Source organism: Narcine bancroftii, chromosome 9 (genome assembly GCF_036971445.1).
Source record: "Narcine bancroftii isolate sNarBan1 chromosome 9, sNarBan1.hap1, whole genome shotgun sequence".
In the NCBI taxonomy this organism is placed as follows: Eukaryota; Metazoa; Chordata; class Chondrichthyes; order Torpediniformes; family Narcinidae; genus Narcine; species Narcine bancroftii.
In genome coordinates this window covers 27,936,488-27,957,771 of record NC_091477.1, presented here as the reverse complement: position 1 = coordinate 27,957,771, position 21,284 = coordinate 27,936,488, and the positions used below count along the sequence as shown (strand labels likewise).

The window sequence follows — 21,284 nt, the reverse complement described above, 5'->3', positions numbered from 1 at the left end:
TGTAATTTCCAACCCCCGATAACGGGGGCGGCGTTAAACGGAGAGTGACAAATATAAAATCTGCAATAACATTGGTAACCTGCAGAGAGGGAGGGCATGACAACCGACCTGCAGATGTGCGGCAATGATTCATTCTTTGCTGTTCGCCTCACCCTAACCCATCGGACCAAAGGGGTCCTCTGCACAAGACGACGATGAGCAGAGCATGGGAAAGGTAATGCTCCTCAGACAGGCCAGGCCGGACACTGGATGGACTTTATCCGCCTTCCGCACTGAGTCGATGACAGGGATTTAATTCGTCTTATCCTTGTATTTGATGGTGTTTTATAATTTATGATTTGATTTGTCGTCTCCCTGCTCTGTGTTTGCGCTCAACCTAAAGGTTACAACCTTTGGGATCAGAAGTAAGGTCCTCTTTACCATAAGGATTATTAGTCATAATAATCTTAATATTAGCCTCAGGTCTTTTGCTGTTCAGAGCACACAGAAATGTTGGAGGAACTCGGCAGGTTTCGCAGAGTCCAGAGGGTGTAAAGAATCAGAATTTGTCATGAACAAGTCAGAAATTCAGTGTTTTGCGGCAGCGTTGTAGTGCAAACATTGATATTATAAACTATCTTACAACAATAAATAAAAGAAATAAATTAATAGTGCATGAAAAGTAAGCTAGTGTCTTTGGTTCATTCATTGATTATTCAGGAATCTGATGGCAGCAGGGAAGAAGCTGTCCTTGTGCTGCTGAGTGCTCTCTTTAGGTTTCTGTACCATTTTCCCCATGGTAGCAGAGTGAAGAGGCGTGGATAACAACATTTCAGGCCTGAGCCCTTCAAGGTACAACCAAAGAACAGAAAAGAGTCAGACTAAGGACTGAAGACTGGCCGGGGAGGAGTCCAGACCAACAAAAGGTATTAAATAGATATGATAAGTGGAAAGGTGAGAATTAATTTTGGCTCTGTGAAAGAGGGAAAAGGGTCAAAGAGAGAGAGAGTTTTGGGGAAAGGTGACAGGGAGGAAGAAGGGAAAGGAGATTTAATTAGTCAATATTAATACCATCCAGTTAAAGAAAAGATGGATTTTATTTTCTCCAATTGCATGTAGTATCAGTATGGCAATGCATAAGACCATGGACAGACATGTCAGCAAGGCAATGGGGTGGGAAATTGAAATGGATGGCCACTGGGAGATTCACGCTATTGCGACGGCCAGGAGTAGTCAACAAAGTGATCTCTGTACATCTCCAGGCCAGGATGTTTCAATGCTTGGCCAGTGTTGTTTTATCAGTGGCCTATGTAAAACATGAATGACCAATATAAAAACAGAAAATGCTGGAAATAGGTATGATAGACTGATCCAAAGAGCTAAAGCGCATGATCGTGAAATGGGCTCAAAATTGGCTGGTGATGGAAAACAGGGGAAGAGTGGGTGGATGCTTTTCGAACTAGAAATCTGGAACAACTGGTATACCACGGAGATTAGTGTTTTCTTGCATGGAAAGCTGTTTAAAGGAGCAGCGGGATTTAGAGCATCTGATAAATTGTGAAGTAGATGTAGATGGTCCTCCAGAACAGAGTAAGCAGCAGGGGCCTTTAAGAGCATTGATGAACATAATGGTATTGGTGTGCAAGTCCATAGCTCCCTGAAGGTGGTGTCACAGGTGGATAGGGTAGTGAAGATGGCATTTGTTATTCCTACCTTCATAAGCCAAGATATTGAGTGCAGAAATTGAAATGTCATGTAGCAGCTACACAAAAAATTACTTTGATGGTTGACACACTACAAATTATATGTGGGAGCAGTGGAGAATGCAGAAGAAGTCTGCAGACACTGTGATTATAGTAAAAACGCCAAAATACTGGAGGAACTCGGCTGGTCTTTTCAGCATCCAAAAAAAGCAAAGATATTGCCAATGTTTCAGGCCTGACCCTTCTTCAAGGAATAAGCAGAATGAGCCAGAAACAGGACATCTCAGAAAGTCTCAGAATTCAGACAATACTGACTAGGGGAGGAATCCAGACCAACAAAAGGTGTTAATTGGCTATAAGGGCTGAGGTAAGAATTGATCATGTTTGTGCAAAAGAAATCTGGGAAAGGGGAGAGAGAGAGAAAGAGCTGGGTGAAGGCAATGGGAGAATTAGTTGTGGGGGATTAAATGAAATCCAGAGAAGTCGATATTAATGCCATCCAGTTGGAAGGTTCCCAGTCAGAAGATAAGGTGGTGTTCCTCCAATTTGCGGGTTGTCTCAGTCTGAGAGTACATCAAATATAAAATATCAAGACAGAATAGAGTAAAATTGAAAGTCTAGTAGCATGGTGCCAAGATAACCTCTCTCTCAACATCAATAAGATGAATGAGATGATCAGTAACTTCAGGAAAGAAGGCAGAGACCTCATCCCTGTCCACATGAATGCATCCTCAGTTTTTACAGGTTCACTATCAAAAGCCTTGCCGAATGCATCGGGAGCTGCTGGCTCAAGATCAAAAGAAGCTGCAGAATGTAGCAAATGCAGCTCAACATCAAACAAGCTTCCCTCCCTCAATGGACCATTTACATTTCCCACTGCCGAGGAAAGAACCCATCACACCCTCTTCTCCCATTCTCCCATCGGGAGAAGACTTAAAATGTGAAAGTGCACACCAACAGGCTGAAAGACAGTTTCTTCCCTGCAGCCATCAGGCTCCTCAATGAACCACAAAACATTGCTATCATGCTGATCTTGTTTATAAGTATTAGAGCAACCTATAGATTAGTCATTGTACTCTTTGGCTTGGCTTCGCGGACGAAGATTTATGGAGGGGGTAAAAAGTCCACGTCAGCTGCAGGCTCGTTTGTGGCTGACCAGTCCGATGCGGGACAGGCAGACACGATTGCAGCGGTTGCAAGGGAAAATTGGTTGGTTGGGGTTGGGTGTTGGGTTTTTCCTCCTTTGCCTTTTGTCAGTGAGGTGGGCTCTGCGGTCTTCTTCAAAGGAGGCTGCTGCCCGCCAAACTGTGAGGCGCCAAGATGCACGGTTTGAGGCGTTATCAGCCCACTGGCGGTGGTCAATGTGGCAGGCACCAAGAGATTTCTTTAGGCAGTCCTTGTACCTTTTCTTTGGTGCACCTCTGTCACGGTGGCCAGTGGAGAGCTCGCCATATAATACGATCTTGGGAAGGCGATGGTCCTCCATTCTGGAGACGTGACCCATCCAGCGCAGCTGGATCTTCAGCAGCGTGGACTCGATGCTGTCGACCTCTGCCATCTCGAGTACCTCGACGTTAGGGGTGTGAGCGCTCCAATGGATGTTGAGGATGGAGCGGAGACAACGCTGGTGGAAGCGTTCTAGGAGCCGTAGGTGGTGCCGGTAGAGGACCCATGATTCGGAGCCGAACAGGAGTGTGGGTATGACAACGGCTCTGTATACGCTTATCTTTGTGAGGTTTTTCAGTTGGTTGTTTTTCCAGACTCTTTTGTGTAGTCTTCCAAAGGCGCTATTTGCCTTGGCGAGTCTGTTGTCTATCTCATTGTCGATCCTTGCATCTGATGAAATGGTGCAGCCGAGATAGGTAAACTGGTTGACCGTTTTGAGTTTTGTGTGCCACCATCATCACCCTGTACAAAAACAAAGGCGAGAAATCAGACTGCTCAAACTACAGGGGAATCACGTTGCTCTCCATTGCAGGCAAAATCTTCGCTAGGATTCTACTAAATAGAATAATACCTAGTGTCGCTGAGAATATTCTCCCAGAATCACAGTGCGGCTTTCGCGCAAACAGAGGAACCACTGACATGGTCTTTGCCCTCAGACAGCTCCAAGAAAAGTGCAGAGAACAAAACAAAGGACTCTACATCACCTTTGTTGACCTCACCAAAGCCTTCGACACCGTGAGCAGGAAAGGGCTTTGGCAAATACTAGAGCGCATCGGATGTCCCCCAAAGTTCCTCAACATGATTATCCAACTGCACGAAAACCAACAAGGTCGGGTCAGATACAGCAATGAGCTCTCTGAACCCTTCTCCATTAACAATGGCGTGAAGCAAGGCTGTGTTCTCGCACCAACCCTCTTTTCAATCTTCTTCAGCATGATGCTGAACCAAGCCATGAAAGACCCCAACAATGAAGACGCTGTTTACATCCGGTACCGCACGGATGGCAGTCTCTTCAATCTGAGGCGCCTGCAAGCTCACACCAAGACACAAGAGAAACTTGTCCGTGAACTACTCTTTGCAGATGATGCCGCTTTAGTTGCCCATTCAGAGCCAGCTCTTCAGCGCTTGACGTCCTGCTTTGCGGAAACTGCCAAAATGTTTGGCCTGGAAGTCAGCCTGAAGAAAACTGAGGTCCTCCATCAGCCAGCTCCCCACCATGACTACCAGCCCCCCCACATCTCCATCGGGCACACAAAAGTCATTGTACTAGATACTGTATATTGTGACAAATAAATGAACACAAACTTAAGAACATTAAAGGAGATCTGAGGGGTAATTTTTTTCACAGAAGCCAAATAATGTGGTAGATCCAGGTACAATTACATTATTTTAAAGGGATTTCGACAGGTACTTGGATTTGAAAGAATAAAGGGATATAGGCCTAATATGGGCAAATTAGATTCAAGATTCAATTTATTGTCATGTAATAAAGACTGCAATATTGCACAAAATTTGTTTTCATCTGCTGCAAGGCAGACAAATTTGACATCAGCAGAAATTGCCTGAAGCACCTTTTAAAGTCAGAGAAAGAAAAGCAAAAGAGAGTCCCCTCAGACTCACTATGTGTAATGTGTCCATGGATTCACATCCAGCACTCCTGCAGCCACAAAGAGTCCAGTCCAAAATATCAGCAGTTCAAGCTCCAGATTAGGAACCCTTCAGCACCCTCTTACATCCCAGTTCCAATACCTGGTACTCCTTCAGCCAGTCTCCACCCAGACTCCAGCCGTCTGGAGCCTGGTAAATTCCTCGACTGCAGTCACTAGCAGCCCACAGCTTGACTGGGTTTCTCACCTTGAATTGCCAACAGCCCGCTGCCTATGTTTTCTTCAGCCTCAGAGCCCTTCACTGATCCACTGCCGTGGCCACCGTCCCTGGGTCATCTCCTCTGCATCTCATTCTCAAATGGGGGGGATGGTCTCTTCATATTCTAGTGCCCTGTGTCAGTCCTCTGCTTCCCCAGAGTCTGTAACCCTTCCTGGTTGCTGCCAATCATAGGCACCACCATCTTGGGTCAGACCCTGCAGTTGCAGTATATTTAAATAAAAATAATTAAATAAAAATAATGATTAATGTGGCTAGGTATACCAACAGCACAGACAAAATAGGTTGTATGGGCCCATTCTGTGTAACAGGCCTCAGTGACTAAACCCAGTGGACTGGCCTCCATTACTTTGAAATGCTTTGAGCTTCTGTTGATGGAATGTATCAAAGCAAACCTCCCAGAGACATTGGACCCATTTCAGTTTGTCTACATACACAACTGTTCCACTGATGATGTTCCTCCACTCCATCCTGACCCACCTGGAGAACGACATCTCATACCCTAGGTTGCTGTTCGTTGACATCAGCTTAGTGTTTAATCCAATCAGACCCCAGAGACTGGAGGAAAAGCTACCCTCACTGGGACTCAACACCTTTCTTTGTAACTGGATTCTGGTCTTCAAATGGAAAATCTGTCTGGATTAACATCAGAATGTCAAGCACCATCATACTGAGCATTGGCACACCTCAGGGCTGGTGCTCAGCCTGCTCCTGTTCATCCTGCTGACCCATGACTGCAACACCAGATCCAGCTCCAACTAAGTCATCAAGTTTGCAGATGATGACAGAAGTTGGTCTCATCAGCAACAAGGATGAGTCGCAATACAGACAGGAGGTGTAAAATCTCATTAAATGGTTTGAGAATAACAACATGGAAAAGACAAAGGTGATGATTGTGGACTTCAGGAGGACCAGAGACAACCATCCTCCACTACACATTAAAAGTTCAGTAGTGAAAGGAAGTAAGGAGGGAATCAAGAGAGTGACCTTTGTTATATATGAAGATTAAAATCTTTTCTGGGGTGGGGAAGACTTACAGTCACTGCGAAATCAGTTGATGCTTGTGAGTGAATTCGCAAATCCAAATGGAGAGGGGAGATGTGGTTGCCCAACAAGGGATAAAGGGCAACTCAGGAAGGGGAGGGACTATTGGGGTTAAAGGAATTTTAGATATGAGAATAGTGGAAATATTTTATGTTTTAGAAATGTTGTCTTATATTGTGTTCAAAAAAAGAAAGCAGAAATGGATAAGAAGGGAAGGTGGTGATAAGGAAACGGAAAGGAAAGATAAACAAAGTATGAAATGGTTATGTTGAATTATATGACTTTAAATATTAATGGAATACATAACCAAATCAAAAGGAAGAAACTGTTAAATTTACTGAACAAAGAAAAAAATTGATATAGCATTCGTACAAGAAACACATCTAACTGAAGTGGAACACAAGAAATTAAAGAGAGATTGGATAGGACATGTAACAGCAGCATCATATAATTCAAAAGCCAGAGGAGTAGCTATATTAATCAATAAAAATGTACCAATCAAAATAGAAGAGGAAATAATAGATCCAGCAGGGAGATATGTAATGATAAAATGTCAGATATATTCAGAATTTTGGAATTTACTCAATGTATTTTCACCTAATGAAGAAGATCAAAAATTTATGCAAGATATCTTTTTGAAGATAGCAGACATGCAAGGGAACATACTAATAGGAGGGGATTTTAACCTTAATTTGGATTCAAACATGGATAAAACTGGAAAAAAAACCAACAGAAAGAACAAAGTAACCAAATTTATAATTAAATCTATGCAAGAAATGCAACTTTTGGATATATGGAGGAAACAACACCCAAAGGAAAAGGAATATTCATATTATTTGGGCAGACATAAAACATATTCAAGGATAGACCTATTCTTGTTATCAGCCCACATTCAAGGGAGAGTTAGGAAAATGGAATATAAAGCTAGACTATTATCAGACCACTCACCCCTGTTATTGGCAATAGAGCTAGAGGACATCCCACCAAGAATGTATAGATGGAGATTAAACTCCAAGCTACTTAAAAGACAGGATTTTAGAGAATTCATTGAACGACAAATTAAAATGTACTTTCAAATAAATACGGAATCAGTGAAAGATAAGTCTACACTATGGGATGCAAAGAAAGCGTTCATCAGAGGGGAAATAATAAGTTATGTAACTAAGATGAAGAAGGACTACAATCGGGAAACAGAACAGTTGGAAAGGGAAATAACAAATATAGAAAAAGAATTAGCAATAAAGGAAGTTACAACTAAAAGAAGAGAATTGGCAGTTAAAAAAATAAAATATGAAACACTACAAACATAAGGTGGAGAAGAACATAATGAAGACAAAACAGAAATATTATGAACTAGGAGAAAAAACGCACAAAATTCTAGCGTGGCAGCTTAAGACAGAACAAACTAAAAGAATGGTGTTGGCATTAAGGAAAAAGGACAAGCAAATTACATATAATCCAACGGAGATCAATGAAAACGTCAGGGAATTCTACGAGCAATTATATCAAACTGAAAACGAAGGGAAAGAAGATAAAATAGATGAATTTCTAACTAAATTTGAACTACCGAAATTACAAACAGAGGAGCAAAATAAATTAATAAAACCATTTGAAATAGAAGAATTACAGGAGATAATAAAAAAACTACTGAACAATAAAACACCAGGAGAGGATGGATTTCCAATAGAATTCTATAAACATTTAAAGACTTATTAATTCCTCCCCTTCTGGAAGTAATCAACCAGATTGATAAAACACAAAGCATACCAGATTCATTCAAAACAGCAATAATTACAGTAATACCAAAGACAGGGAAAGATCCACTTGCACCAGCGTCATATAGATCAATATTTTTACTTAACACAGATTATAAGATAATAGCTAAACTATTAGCAAACAGATTAGCTGACTATGTACCAAAAATAGTAAATCTAGACCAAACTGGATTTATTAAAAAAAGACGAACAACAGAAAATATCTGTAAATTTATTAACTTAATTCATGCAGTAGAAGGAAATAAAACTCCAACAGTAGCGGTTGCTTTAGACGCAGAGAAGGCCTTTGACAGAGTAGAATGGAATTATTTATTCAAAGTACTAAAAAAATTCAGCTTACCAGAGAAATATATTAATTGGATTAAAGCATTATATAAGGGGCCATTGGCGAAAGTGACAGTAAATGGATATATATCAAAACAATTTAACTTAAGCAGATCAACAAGGCAGGGATGTCCACTATCTCCCTCATTGTTCGCGTTAGCTATAGAACCACTAGCAGAACTGATAAGAACAGAAAATAAAATAAAAGGGATAAAAATAAAAGAGAAGGAATATAAAATCAGTCTATTTGCAGATGACATTATAACTTAACAGAACCAGAAATATCAATAAAAGAATTACATAGGAAATTGAAGGAATATGGAGAAGTGTTGGGGTACAAGATCAACGCAAATAAAAGTGAAGCAATACCAATGAATAATGCAGATTTCTCAAAGTTTAAGAAAGAATCGCCATTTAGATGGCAAACACAAGCAATGCGATACCTAGGTATACAAATAAAGAAAAACCTCAGCCATCTATATAAACTTAATTACCATCCATTAATGAAAAAATTACAAGACGACTTAGAGCATTGGAAAGACTTACCACTAACACTGATAGGAAGGATAAACTGTATTAAAATGAACATTTTCCCAAGGATACAATACCTATTTCAGTCATTACCAATACGCCTCACAGAGAAATTCTTCAGGAGTTAAAGAAAATAATAAGGAAATTTTTATGGAAAGGGGGAAAACTGAGGATAGCACTAGATAAATTAACAGAATGGTACAAACAAGGAGGCTTACAACTACCAAACTTTAAAAATTATTATAGAGCCGCACAATTAAGATACCTATCAGATTTTTATCAAACAAGGGAAAAACCAGATTGGACCAGATTAGAACTAGATAAAATAGGGGAGAAGATACCTGAACATATACTATATAAATGGGATGAAAAATTGGTACAATGTAGGAATTCACCGGTATTGCATCATCTGCTCAACATTTGGAAGAAGATTCATGTAGAAAGGAATAAAACAAATTACCAACTACCAAAACTAATATTGACGCAAAATCAGCTAATTCCTTTTACAATAGATAACCTTTCCTTTAGAGAATGGGAGAGAAAAGGGATCAAAAGAATAGAAAATTGTTTTTCGGGAAATAAATTATTATCCTTTGAACAAATGAAGGATAAATATAATATAACTCACGATACAATGTTTGCATACTACCAACTGAAAACCTACTTGAAGGACAAATTGGGAAACAGTCTGAGGTTACCAGAAGGAAGCAATTTTGAATATGTGATTACAGACACAATGATAATCAAAAAATTTGTAACAAACATGTACATCAAACTGCAAGAAAAGGAGAACAAGGAAACAAATGGTAAAACTAAACAAAAATGGGAACAAGATCTAAACATACAGATAAAGAATGAAACATGAGAGAAGCTATGCTCCAGAACTATGAGAAATACAATAAACATGAGGTTACGTATGATACAATATAACTGGATACACAGGCTATACATCACACCTCGAAAGTTAAATAAATGGGACCCAACAGTATTGTTTTCGCTGTAAAAAGGAAATGGGAACAACAATTCATGCAATTTGGACATGTGAGAAAGTGAAACAATTTTGGAAGATCTAAACCAGATATTAAATAAAATCACAAAAAGCAATATACCAAAAAACCCAGAGATCTTCCTCCTAAGTAATATAAGAAACAAAGAATTTGGAATTGATTTGGATGGAGCACAAAAAAGATTTGTTATGATAGCCCTAACTGTAGCAAAAAAATATATTATGTCAACCTGGAAATTAGAAGATAACTTGAGAATACAACAATGGTATAAAGAAATGAATAAATGTATTCCATTAGAAAAAATAACATATAATTTAAGAAATAATATTACAATATTCGAACAAATATGGGAGCCATACATGAAACACAATAGAGAAATCCTACCGTGGACTTCCACCACCTAAAATGACAGAAGGAGAAGATAATGAAAAGAACTGACTCAGTAAAATTTATTGTTTATTTTTATTAAGTGACAACATTGTTTAATGGGTTTAATGTATCTTATACTTCGAACTTTAAATAAATAGGAAAGGGAGTGAGGGAGAGAGGGAAGGGAGGGGGGAAAAGGGGGAGAAAACGACACTGTATACATTTAAGAAAAAAAATGTCTGTATGTATCTTGGTCAATATGGTTTATAGTGTGAAAAATAAAAAAAGTGAAGATCGTGAAGAGCACCAAGTTACTCTGAGTTAACTTAAGAAGTGATCTATCCTGGAACATTACATCACACTGGCCAGGAAGGAACCACAGCAACTGCACTTCCTTAGAAAGCTGAGGCAAGTAAGTCTATCCGCCACCCTTCTGTCAACTTTCTACAGGAGCTCTATCGAGAGCCTCCTGGCTGGTTGAATCACAGAATGGTATGGTTCCTGTAAAGCATCAGATCTGATTCCTTTGAAATTGAGTAGTTGGAGATTGGATTTATCGGATCAATGTTTTAGATGTGGAACAGAAATTGAAACTTTTCTTCATTCTTTGTGGTCTTGTTCAAATGTCAATCCTTTTTGGGTTTCTTTCAGTAAATTTTTGTAACAGATAACGGAAGTGAACCTTCCTTTAAATCCTGAATTACTTTTGTTTGGAAATTTTGAAAGTGTCACTCCTAAATTATCATTGTCAGATTTTCAATTAAAATTTGTTAAGTTGGTTTTCGTAATAGCAAGGAAATATGTCACTGTTATATGGAAATCTGATGTTTCATTAATATTAGATAGATGGCATGCTGAGATTCAAAGTTGTATTCCATTATATAAAAAATATGTAAAATTCAAGGGATAAATATTCTTTATTTTTGCAAATTTGGGGTCTGTATGGTAAAATAATGAAATTAAAATTATGATTTTATCCATTTATTTTTCCTGATCAGTGAAGTTTTCCCTGAAGGTATAATAATTTCATGATGTATTTTTAGGTCCCTTGAGTGTCAACTGATTAAATCTGAATTAATTATTTGTAATCATTTTATAATTAAATATCATATATTTTAGTTTTGGGATTAGTTTAGTTTTGGGGGGGAGGGTGGGTTAATAGGGGGTTTCATTTTTATTTGTTGTAGTTTTTTTTCTTTTCATTTTAGTTTTTAGATTTTAGGTTTTGTTTTTTTATATATAGTTTCAGCAATTATTTGTTAACATTTTATTATGTTGCTATGATATAATATTTGTTAATTTATTGATATTATATATGTTGAATCAATAAAGTATTTTTAAAAAGCTTCAGATCTGAGGTCAATCCACAGAACCATAAATGGAGCAGAGAGGATCACTGGGGTCTCCCTCTCCCACCACAGATGTGCTTTACCCGGATTTTTGCTTGAAAAGAGCTCACAAATCTATAAAAACCCCTATCACCACGCACACAGCTACTCCCGTTGGGAAAGAGATACAGAGGTATTGGAGTTACATCCATCAGGCTGAGGAACAGTTTCTTCCCACAGTCAATAAGACTGCAGAATAACTACTAAACTGCTAAAATCATTCCACGACTCTACTCTTTAGTAATAATATTTATTTTTAATATAGGACATGTTTCGAGGTCATTGTGTATGTGTGTTATGTCTTTATGTGTTTTTTTCACTGTGGACCAGAGAATGTTGTTTTGTCAAGTTGGACAGTTACCCCCTCCATAAATCTTCGTCCGCGAAGCCAAGACAAAGAAGAAGACAGTTACAATACTAGGTATTAGTCTATTAAGGAAAATCCTAGCGAAGATTTTGCCTGCAATGGAGAGCAGCGTGATTCCCCTGTAGTTTGAGCAGTCTGATTTCTCGCCTTTGTTTTTGACAGGGTGATAATGATGGCATCACGAAGGTCCTGAAGCAGCTTTCCTTGGTCCCAGCAGAGCATGAAAAACTCATGCAGTTTGGTATGCAGAGTTTTGCCGCCAGCCTTCCAGACCGCTGGGGGGGATTCCATCCATATCTGCTGCTTTGCCACTTTTCAGTTGTTCAATTGCCTTATATGTCTCTTCCCGGGTAAGGACCTCATCCAGCTCTAGACTCAAGGGTTGTTGAGGGAGCTGGAGCAGGGCAGATTCTTGGTCTGAGCGGTTGGCACTGAAAAGAGATTGGAAATGTTCTGACGATCGGTTGAGGATGGAGATCTTGTCGCTGAGGAGGACGTCGCCATCTGAGCTGCGCAGAGGGCTTTGGACTTGGGGTGAGGGGCCGTACACAGCCTTTAGTGTCTCATAAAAGCCCCTGAAGTCGCCAATGTCGGCGCTAAGCTGGGTTCGTTTGGCGAGGCTAGTCCACCACTCATTTTGGATCTCCCGGAGTTTGCGCTGAAGATGGCTGCATGCGAGACGGAAGGCTCATTTTTTCTCTGGCCAGGAAGCTTTGCAAGGTGAGCCTGGTGGGCAGATCGCTTCTTTGCCAGCAGCTCCTGGATTTCCTGGTTGTTTTCGTCAAACCAGTCCTTGTTTTTCCTGGAGGAGAAGCCCAGTACCTCTTCAGTGGATTGCAGTATGGCCATTTTCAGCTGATCCCAGAGGGTTTCAGGAGTCCGTGAAGCAGTTTGCATCCTCGAGCTTTGCTTGGAGGTTTGCCTGGAAGTTTCCTCTCACTTCGTCTGACTGCAAGTTTCCAACAATGAACCTCTTTCTGGGGGCTCCACTGTTCTTGAACTTTGGCTTGAAGTGAAGGTTGAGCTTGCAGCGAAAAAGCCGGTGGTCAGTGTGGCATTCCACGCTGGGCATGACCCTGGTGTGGAGCACATCTCATTTTTCTCTTCCTCGCACCAGAACGTAGTCCAGGAGGTGCCAGTGTTTGGATCGGGGATGCATCCAGGTAGTCTTCAGGTTGTCTCTCTGCTGGAAAAGGGTGTTAGTAATCACAAGCCACTGTTCTGCACAGAGCTCCAACAGGAGGCGCCCGTTATCATTGCACTTGCCGACACCATGCTTGCCAAGGATTCCTGGCCAAGTTTCTGAGTCTTTGCCGACGCGAGAGTTGAATTCGCCAAGGATGACAACCTTGTCGGCTGTAGGGGTGCGTTGGATGAGGTTGCGCAGATCAGTGTAGAACTTGTCCTTTTCTGCTGGTTCCGCCTGGAGGGTTGGAGCATAGACACTGATGAGGGTGATGCGTCGCTTGTATTGAAGGGGGAGTCGCATGGACATGATCTGGTCAGAGTGGCCTGTCGGGAGGTTTTCAAGTTTGGAGGCAATGGAGTTCTTTACCATGAAGCCAACACCAGATAGGCGTCGTTCAGCCTCAGGCTTGCCAGACCAGTAGAGTGTGTAGCCCATGCCATGTTCTTGGAGGCTGCCTACATCTGCAAGGCGGACTTCGCTGAGAGCGGCTATGTCGATGTCGAGTCTGAGGAGTTCATGTGCGATGAGGGCAGACCGACATTCAGGTCAGTGGCTGTTAGCCTTGCCTAGCATGGTGCTGATGTTCCAGCATGCTAGCTTGAGTTTGTGTGCATCTTTTGAGGGGAAGGACGTGGACATGTCCTCAGGCCTGCGCAAAGGAGCTTTTAGGTCGTAGGTTTTATATCGGAGTGTCCTTCTCCTATGCAGGTGTCACCGAAAATGTCCTCCCAGAATCACAGTGTGGCTTTTGTGCAAACAGAGGAACTACTGACATGGTCTTTGCCCTCAGACAGCTCCAAGAAAAGTGCAGAGAACAAAACAAAGGACTCTAGATCACCTTTGTTGACTCTACATCACCTTTGCCTTCGACACTAGAGCGAAGGCAAATACTAGAGCGCCTCGGATGCCCCCCCAAGTTCCTCAACATGGTTATCCAACTGCACGTAAACCAACAAGGTTGGGTCAGATACAGCAATGAGCTCTCCGAACCCTTCTCCATTGACAACGGCGTGAAGCAAGGCTGCGTCCTCGCACCAACCCTCTTTACTATCTTCTTCAGCATGATGCTGAAACAAGCCATGAAAGACCTCAACAATGAAGATGCTGTTTACATCCGGTACCGCACAGATGGCAGTCTCTTCAATCTGAGGCGCCTGCAAGCTCACACCAAGACACAAGAGCGACTTGTCCGTGAACTACTCTTTGCAGACGATGCCGCTTTAGTTGCCCATTCAGAGCCAGCTCTCCAGCGCATGACGTCCTGTTTTGCAGAAACTGCCAAAATGTTTGGCCTGGAAGTCAGCCTGAAGAAAACTGAGGTCCTCCATCAGCCAGCTCCCCACCATGACTACCAGCCCCCCCACATCTCCATCGGGCACACAGAACTCAAAACGGTCAACCAGTTTACCTACCTCGGCTGCACCATTTCATCTGATGCAAGGATCGACAACGAAATACACATCAGACTCGCCAAGGCAAATAGCGCCTTTGGAAGACTACACAAAAGAGTCTGGAAAACCAACCACCTCAAGAAACACACAAAGATCAGCATGTACAGAGCCGTTGTCATACCCACGCTCCTGTTCGGCACCTAATCATGGGTCCTCTACCGGCATCACCTACAGCTCCTAGAACGCTTCCATCAGCGCTGTCTCTGCTCCATCTTCAACATTCATTGGAGTGACTTCATCACCAACTTTGAAGTACTCGAGCTGGCAGAGTCTGCAAGCATCGAATCCACGCTGCTAAAGAAATCTCTTGGTGCTTGCCACATTGAAGACCGCAGAGCCCACCTCACTGACAAAAGACAAAGGAGGAAAAACCCAACACCCAACCCCAACCCACCAATTTTCCCTTGCAACCGCTGCAACCGTGCCTGCCTGTCCCGCATCAGACTTGTCAGTCACCAACGAGCCTGCAGCAGACGTGGACATACCCCTCCATAAATCGTCGTCCACAAAGCCAAGCCAAAGAACAGTTACAATCAGGTGGTAAACTTGAACTTGATTCTTTGAGTGACCAAGAAAGCAGTAGATTGTCATAAAAACATTTGAGTTCACTAATTTTCTTAATGGAGTGAAATTTGCCTTCCTTACCAGTTATATACATGTGACTTTAAACCACCAATAGCCTGGAGATTTTAAAAATGGCATCTTTGTTAGCTATGTCTATATCCCATGAGCAAATATCAGTTACTACAACAAATATTGCTTACTATATCTATATCCAAGTTAACTATTACCTATTCATCCAAATTAAACATTCTCATTCTTGTCTTCCATGATTCTCATAACCTCCCTTTATTTATCTTGTTACCATTTCTAACCTTACAACTCTCAATACTCCCAAAAAATGTCCTTATCAGCCTGTTCTACACTTTATTCACTCACCCTCACCATTCTTGATCATTGTGTTGGTCAATAAAAGCTCCCTCACTCTCTGGCTTCTTCTCCTCTACTTAAATCACAGTTCTTTCACTGAACATTTTATCATTCCTCCTAATGTATTTGACATAGCATAACATCCTTGTGGCATTGTGAGGCTTCATGGAATTCCCTAATTCACTGAAAGAATTAAATATACTTTACGCTTGCTATTGATTATGTCATTTGCATTTTGGAATGAACCCAATTTGACCCTGGGAATGTATTAATTTATACATTTGCAGCCTCTTCAAAAAAATAGAATAATGTTCTTGATTCAATATAAAACATGATCAGAAGTTTGTTCTTAATTAGTATTATAAACTGGAATGCATTTGAATACAAACCTGGACCATGCTGTTTGAATAGAGCAATAGATCGTAACTGAATAATCAAACTGAATTAAATCCTTGCTTCTGTGCTAAGGAGATGTGGTAAAATAAAAAGCAGTGGAATTTTTTTTATGTCTCTCATGGTTTCCCATTGCCATTTTCATACATGCACTGACTAAAGTGGGGTTAAAATGCAAAAAATCTACTCAAAAGATCAGAGAGAATGGCGGGCCCGGGTGGTGGGGGGGGGGGGGGGGTTGATTATTTCGACAGTATTAGAACGGGGTAAGGTGTGGGGGGGGTGGGGGTGGCTAGTGAGTGGTTACTAGAGTAGGACACCGTTTTCAGAGTTCCCCCGAACTCTATTTATAAAGCATTATTAAATGGCACTCTAGGTAACATTCTACTATTCTTTTATGTTTGGCAGCACATTGTGGTAACAGCTGTTAATTTTGAAGAGCAGAGATGCCCGACAAGAAAGCAAAAGGTCAAAACACCACATAGCTGCCCCAGAGGCCTACTCCACAGACTCTACTTTACTTGAGCCCATCTCACCAGGCTAGTCATCACTCGACGAGGAAGAGCCAGTAATCACATCGAGGTGTTTAAAGCTAAAAGTGCTAGCTGCACTTTGTAAAGACATCGCAGAGACCATTAAAACTGAGATACAGACTTGCATCAGAGAGGATTTATCTGCAATCAGGTCAGACCTACAGGCCAGAACTGGCTAAGGAGATCGAGAGGGAAAGTGATATTGGAGTGAAGGAAAAGTGGGAGAAAGTCAAAGAAATGGAATGATGCTGTATTAAGACAGAAAGAGGTGAGAGCACTAAGGAAAGGGCTCAGGTTGATGGTATAAAGAACCCAGGAGATGGTGTAGAATGAAAAGTAGTTGATTCTGCTCTGTTCTGCTTGGATTTTAAAAAACAAATTTTATACTACATTAGTCAGAATATCTTCCATTGCAAACATATGTGATTAGACACAAAGTCCTGTCTCATGTATTTCCAAAAAGTAGACACTTGCTAGGGTATAACACTGAGACCTAAAGAAAAGGCTGAAACCTGAAGACTTGTGTTTAGCCAGAAACTTCCTGCTGAAACCCAAACCATCTCCAGCTGATTTGATGAACTGCTTTTATGCCTCATAATATAAACAATGATTATAAAATACACACTAAATGCCCCATAAAAGAACAATAAAAGCACACAGATTATTTTGATACAAAGCTCTACTCGTATTTTCTACCTAAAGCCACTCCATTCTCAATAGGAAGATAAAGGAAAAATAAAATGTAGTTAAAAACTAACTCCAAATAATGGGCTGACCTATGTTTTTTAAAACACAGATGCAATTTTACTAAGCTGAACAAAAAGTGAGATTTCTTATCTCTTCCAGAATCAATGGCCTTTTCGAAAGCAAATTAAAATCCTTTATTTCTTCAATTTAAAAATGGAACAAAGTTCATTGTTAACAACAAAAATGATTTGTATGCATTTTATTGCCCATATTTGGATTTCCTTACTTCAAAATACTAAAAATAGAATTAACATTTTTCTCAAAGAGCTATAAATAGTTTCCGTACAGCATATTTTTCCTAAACTATTTGAAAATGTTAGAAAAACATTGTCTTTTCATCTTCTCAGTAATCAATTTCAACAGAAGTGGCGTGTTTTATTCAGTAATTAAAAATGTAGAATATCACACCAGAGGTTAGGGGAACTGCATAAGAGACTTCTGGACCTTTGGATTCTACAGATAATTTTTAAAATATACTAATTTTGCTGATTTTCTATAGCAATAATTTTAATGATCATTGGTCTAGATACACGTACTTCTTATTTCTCAGTTCAACAAACATTCTTCGTACAAACATTAATCATTATATAAATTAGTTGTGTGGACTTTTCTCTGACTAGATTGATTGTCTTGCATCCCACATTACACAGAGACTATCTTTCAAAAATACTCATTATGAGAGACAGCAAGATCATGAAATCCACCATATAAACAAATCCACCTTATAAACAAATCTTTTACTCCTGTTTTAACTCGGACCCTCTTTAGCTTAATCACATCTTTCTTGTAATTTTGTTGATTCTAAGTGCCTGCAGAAAATGTTGTTTTCTAAAAGTTGTAGCATAACCTTCCTACCTATGTCTCATCTTTTAAAGGTAAGCAATTTATTTGTCTTTTTAACCAACATTACTGACTTATCTTGCACCTTTTATGGATCTGTAGACATGCTACCCAAGGTCCCATTGTTCCATACACCATTCTATATCTCCCATCATGTATATTATTCACACTCTTTCTCTTTCACACTTATTTTATGAAGAATGGTGCCTAATAATCATTTTTTAAAAACTTTGTGCACATTCTCCACATCCATGTATAAAACATATGAGGTAAGAAAAAGATAACCTATTCTTTCCTTAATAAAATCAGAAAATGTTAGAAATATCCAGTATGGCAGGCAGTATCTATGGAAAGACAGAAAAAATTAACATTTTTGATTGAAAACATTATAAAAGACCTGTGGTGATATGTATATACTGTCCAATGATAACTCGATCCCCTGTAACCCCTCCCCCTGTGACGCCCTCTTCATTCATTTGAGCACATGGAGTTGGGCCAGCTGAAATCTAATGTGTATTAAAGCCTTTGGAGTCATTCTCCCTTTGGAGTCATTGATAATACATATCAATTTAATACACATTAATCTTCTACACGGGATGGACAAGCCGCTGAGACCCGACAGACTTGAAATCGATCCACAGACGTCCAGAGCTGTTGAACTGTACGGGCAGTTGATCGCCTGCTTCACAAACTTCCTCAAAGTCATAGTGGGCCTGGTGGACTCTGATGAGAAGAAACTCAAGGTCCTGCAAGCTAGAGAGGGCCACCTGGCGATCCGGAGCTACACGACCTACCCGGAGGCCATGGCTGAACTCCGTAATATGTACCGATCCCAGGTGAACGAAGTGTACTCACGGTACTAGCTGGCCTCGAGGAGACAGCAATCCAGAGAGTCCATGGATGAGTTCTTCCAAGCACTGTATGATCTGGGGAGAGACTGCTGGGGCACTGCTACAGCCCCCGTGCCCTTAGCCCAGTTGGAGTGAGGCCTGACTACATTCATCAGCGACTGCTCAAGGAGGACAAGCTGCCCCTGAAGAGAGCCTTCCAACTTGTCAGGACCCTTGACTTGTCCCAATGCAACGCTGATGAGATCGCCAGTAAGAATAGGGCCTCCATGTGCGGACCACAGGCACCACCATGTTGGAGTCTGGCATCACAGACAGCCTCCATGAAAGCGAGCCATGACCCCACCACTGCCACCGCCATGATTGGACATGTGAGGTGCTTCTGATGTGGACAGCAGAGGCAGATCAACGACTCTGCATCGCTAAGGAGGCAATCTGTTCAGGATGTGGGAAGGGACATTACCAGTGTGTCTGTAAGTCCAAACCCTCCCAAATGAGCAGCACGGGCTGACATCACATCCAGCCCAAAAGGCTTGACCATGTGCATGACTCAGGAGTTGCCATCTTACCCAGCGTCTCCTCTGCCCTCCTGGATGATGTCACGTCCACCTTCCACTGCCCAGATAATGTCACTTCCTCCTTCTTCCACCAGTGCAACAGTGTGGTCAACGTGGAGGCCGCCATCTTACCAGTCGGGCCTCCCCTCTGACAGTGACAATGATGACCCAATCCTGACCTCCGTGACTCTGAACCAGGGCACCCCTCATCCGATCGCCCACTCAATGATGGAGATAGAAGTAAACAGGAAAAGAACGAACTGTTTGACAGTGGGAGCTCAGAGAGCTTTATCCAGCTGGACTTTGCCCAGAAACTCACTCTCTGTCAGACCCATGAACAGCACCATCTCTATAGCCGCAAAGGACCAATCCACTGAGATCAGGGGGTACTGTGTAGCATTGTTAATGGTGGGTGGGGGGGTAAATGTTATGATAACTTTCATTTGCTTGTGATGCCACAGCTTGATGTGCCGATACGCCTGGGCCTTGACTTCCAGAGCCAGTTTAGGAATGTGACAATGGTGTTCAGAGGATAACAACCACCCATAACAGTACACAACCCCCGACTCACACCACCCTACCCCCAGCAACCGGCCCTCACCTGTTGCCTCTCCACCCTCTGTATATCCCCTCCATCATTTGAGAATCTGACCCCGAACTGCAGGCCCATCGCAACAAAAAACAGGCACTATAGTACCAAGGATCGGGCATTTATAAAGTCAGAGATGCAGCGACTCCTGGTGGAGGGGATCATAACTCCCAGTTCGAGCCTGTGGCGGGCCCAAGTCATGGTGGTCAGGGGCAGGAGCAAATCCCATATAGTGGTCGATTACAGCCAGATGGTCAACCGCTTCACTCAGCTAGATGCTTACCCCTTCCCTGGATAGCCAATATGATCAATAAAATAGCCCGGTACAAAGTGTACTCCACGATTGACCTGAAGTTGGTGTACTACCAATACCCCCTTCGCCCGGGGAACTGCAAATACACTGCCTTCAAAGCAGATGGCAGGCTTTATCACTTTCTCACGGTGCCCTTCCTCAGGGTGTCCTTCGAGTCACAAACGGAGTCTCAGTGTTCCAAAGGGAGATGGATCGGATGGTAGACAGGCATAAACTGACAGTGTCACCATCTGCGGCCACGACCAAAAGGACCACGAAGCAAACCTGGCAAAATTTCTCCACACAGCCAAGACCCTGAATTTAACATAACAAGGAGAAGTGTGTGTTTTGTACCACTCACCTGGCCCTCCTTGGATGCATCGTGGCACATGGTGTCATTGCCCCCAACCCTGACCGCATGCGTCCCCTTATGGAGCTCCCGATACCACACAACTTCAAGGCGCTGAAACGGTGCCTGGGGTTCTTTTCTAGCTATGCCCAATAGATGCCCAATTATGCTGATAAGGCCTATCCCTTAGTGAGGTTCACAAGCTTCCCCTTATCAGCAGAAGCCTGGGTAGCATTCGACCAAATCAAAAGAGACATTGGTAAAGCCACAATGTGTGCCGTGGACGAATCCATCCCATTCCAGTTGGAGAGCGATCCCTCCAACTTCACATTGGCTGCCACTCTAAATCAGGCAGGCAGGCTGGCCAGTAGCATTTTTTCCGTGCACCCTCCACGCCCCCGAAACACAGCACTCCTCAGTCGAGAAGGAGGCACAGGCAATCATTGAAGCAGTATGCCACTGCCCCTACCTAGCTGGGAAAAGATTTACCCTGCTAATGGACCAATGGGCCGTTGCCTTCATGTTTAACATAAAACTGTGGGATAAAATCAAAACTGATAAAATCCTGAGGTGAAGAATTGAACTCTCCACCTATAACTACGATATCCTATACCGGCCGGGCAAACTCAATGATCCCCTGGATGCCCTATCCCAGATATCTCAACTGTCTTCAATCCCTCCACGATGACCTCTCCCTCCCCGGAGTCACAAGGTTGCTCCACTTCATAAAAGCCCAGAACCACCCATAC

At 41.9% G+C, this 21,284-nt stretch overlaps 1 long non-coding RNA gene across 1 annotated transcript; it reads left to right on the top strand.

Annotated features, from left to right (window-relative positions):
* Positions 1-30: 30 nt before the first annotated feature.
* LOC138743363 (uncharacterized) lies at positions 31-16,649 on the top strand. Its single transcript, XR_011344833.1, has 2 exons — positions 31-214; positions 16,189-16,649. It is a non-coding gene; the product is annotated as an uncharacterized lncRNA (long non-coding RNA).
* Positions 16,650-21,284: the final 4,635 nt, after the last annotated feature.